Source organism: Petaurus breviceps, unplaced genomic scaffold (assembly GCF_028583685.1).
Source record: "Petaurus breviceps papuanus isolate PSGF00001 unplaced genomic scaffold, PetGlider_PUasm1.0 131, whole genome shotgun sequence".
Classification (NCBI taxonomy): domain Eukaryota; kingdom Metazoa; phylum Chordata; class Mammalia; order Diprotodontia; family Petauridae; genus Petaurus; species Petaurus breviceps.
In genome coordinates, this window is record NW_027185674.1 from 839880 (window position 1) to 843112 (window position 3233).

Below are 3233 nucleotides of genomic sequence, written 5' to 3' on the forward strand. Positions count from 1 at the left end.
AGAAAACTAAACTGAAGCACAAATCAACTACATTCTAATCCCCATTTCGACATTATCTAATTACTTAATCTGCCTCAGCCTACATTTTTTCATCTGTTAAATGAAAACGTTGATCTAGATTATGTATAAAGTACCTTTCAGTACTGAAATTCTATGACATTCTGTTCTAAAAAGCTTGTATCAAAACAAAAAAAATGAATAACATTTACATACATGCAGACAGAACTAACCACTTTAAGTGCTTCCACCTTCTTGATGACTATATTCTGGTCACTAGCTGCTTTATTTTTTCTATGAATGATTAAGCTTGTCAGATCTGGGAAATAGTCTTTGAACTCTATGATTCAAAGTCAGAAATTCCAACTCTTAATTTATGATCATTGATCTCTTCCTCTTACATCCTTCCATCTTCTGATGTTCACTGAAGAAAGCACATCTCTAAGTACCTTCTTGAAGACCATTTGCTCCAGCTATCATATTTTTGGACACACAGGGCCAGGAAAGGAAGAGTTGGTATGTCTTTTGTTTCCTATTACCCCCTTCAAGCCCTCCTCTCTTTACCACCCACTCAGAAATCACATTTCCTCCTTTAAAATTCACTCTATCTTTCCCAAGTCCTTGTTGCTAGCATTTAAAATCCACACAATTTCATCTTCTCTGTTTTCTGATTTCTCATGATGTCTGTCTGTTGAGGTTTAGGTTTAGGGGTGCTCAGGACCCGGGTCTTGCCAAATGAATTCAACTCAAGCCTTCTCTCAACCAAAGTAAAACAAAGTTTATTAAAGATTCGCCATATTGGGTAGACTCTTAAGGAGCAATCTGAGCAAGATTGAATCTGAGCCACTTCATGGAGGCAATGGAGACTGTGAGAAGGATCTAGGGGTGGTCTTGAGGAGAGGTTTGGGGAGGGTCTTGAGGAGGAGTCTAAGAAGGATCTGGATGGAACTATGGTCTGGACTCTAGGAACCAAAAAAAAATGGGATTTTGATGGGATCAAGGGTGAGAAACAGCTGGAGGCAATCCGGAGGTAATAGACAATGGAGGGCTAGGCTAAGTTTAAGGGTAACAGGTTTGGTCATAGATATTTGGTTAAGGGTGACAGAGATTCATCATAGTGATAATGGAAGGCTTATGACCTCAGGCAAATGCCAGATCCAGTGGGAAGATTCAAGGAGTTCAAGGGGTTCCCAGAATCTATATCCCATCATGTCCATTCTACTTCAGCCACTCACAGGATTTTTCTTAGAACCATTCTTCCTATCCACTCCACATCCCGAGCCCAGCTAAATTTTTCCAAGGTGCCACATTTCTACTTGCAATTCTGCAGATCAGAAGGCTTAACTTATCTGTTCTAGCTGGCTTTTGCAGAATCCCTTTGGGGGTGCTTCTCTCTAGTCTCATGTCTCTCTTGGAGCAATATTCTCTGAGTTATGGGAGATTTATCTGACCTCTAAACTGGTCATTGTGTAATCATGTAATTTTCCATTAAAAAAATCTCTATGGTAAGTATCTCTACACCTGGCTCCTGAATCAGTTTCTGGGTATAGAACAGGGTAGCTTACAGCTCAGTTTGACCCCCTTGCCACTTATAAAGATGGGATCTGAAAGGATTATAGTTTTTAGAGCTAGAAGGTACCTTAAAGATCATCTATTTAGTCACTTTGTAGGGAAGAAAAAGGGGACACAGATTGCAGGGGTGGGGACTTGCCCCAGGTTACTTTGGTGGAAGAAGCCGAGATGGGATTAGAATTTAAGTACTCCAACTCTCAAACCCCAGAGTTCTTTCTACAACCCCATGGGACCTTTTCATACTGACTCTCCTATGAGGCACTTAACACATTCTAACTCGGTATTTTAGATATTTGTGTATTTGTGTAAATAAATAGCTTCTCCTTGGAAGCTTCCCAAGAACAGGAACTCTCATTTATTTCTAAATCTCTCTAGTATAGGGCCTTCTTCCTTGTACATGGATATGCAAGGAAATGTGATTTCAATAGCATGTAGAAAACCTCATATGGAAACTCCTCCAGTAGTACAAATCATAATCCATCAGTGACACACTAGATAGGCCCTGGAGGCACAAAGAATTTAAGAGATTGCATCATATACCAAAAAAATTTCAGAAGCAAAATTTGAACCTAGGTCCTCGACCTCAAGCCCAACACTTTCATACATGATGACATACTGTCTCTCTTCTCCATAGTAGGAATTCAATATTTGTTTAATTGAATTGAATATTTAAAATTATTAATAAACAGAGAAGTGCAAATTAAAAGAATCCAGTGGTATTACCTTGTACCAATCGAGCTTAGAACTAATACAAGCTAGTAAAGATGGGAAAACATCACTGGAGGGTCAATGGGAAGACAGGTACACTAATTCATTGTTGTTGAACCTATGGATTGGTCCAATCATTTCGGAGATCATTTGGAATTATGCAAGAAGAGTCACTAAGCTGTTCATATACTTTGGATCAAAGATCTTACTATAGATTGGCTATATCCCAAAGAAGTTAGCAATAGCAAAAACAGAATTGTATATAAAAATGTTTACAGTAGCATTGTTTGTGACTCCAAAAAGTTGGAGGGGAAAAAACTTATACCCCATAATTGGGGAATAGTATAATAAATTATAATATATAAAAAACTAATAAAATAGTACTATCCCATTAGGAATGATAGCTGTGGAGAATTCAGAGAATCATGGGAAGAATTATATGAATTGATGCAGGATGAAGAAAGCAGAATCAAAAGAACAAGCAACATATAGTATCTAAAACAATGTAAACAAAATCATCATTAAGGGACAATAAAACTTGGTCAAATTAAGTGGTCAATGTTAGCACCATACTATCAAAGGTAAAAGAAACATATTTCCTTTCTTTTAATGAATACATTATTGGGGGGGAGCAGGATATGCTTTGTAGTGGGCAGGAGCAGGTGAGGGTTTGGAAAGTAAAAACAAAATGTACCAATGCTTTTAAAAATATAGTTAATTGAGCAGTCAATCAATAGTCAACAAGCATTTATTAATTACCTACTATGTTCCAGGCAAAGTGCTAAAGTCCCAAAACCAAATGAAACAAAATAGTCCTTGCCTTCAAGGAATTCACAACCAAATGGGGGAAATGATACATAAACAATTATGTATATTTAAGATTATACACAGTGTAAAAGCAAGGCAATCTCAGATGGAAGGTATGAGCAGTGGGGGGAAAGAGTGAGAAACATCAG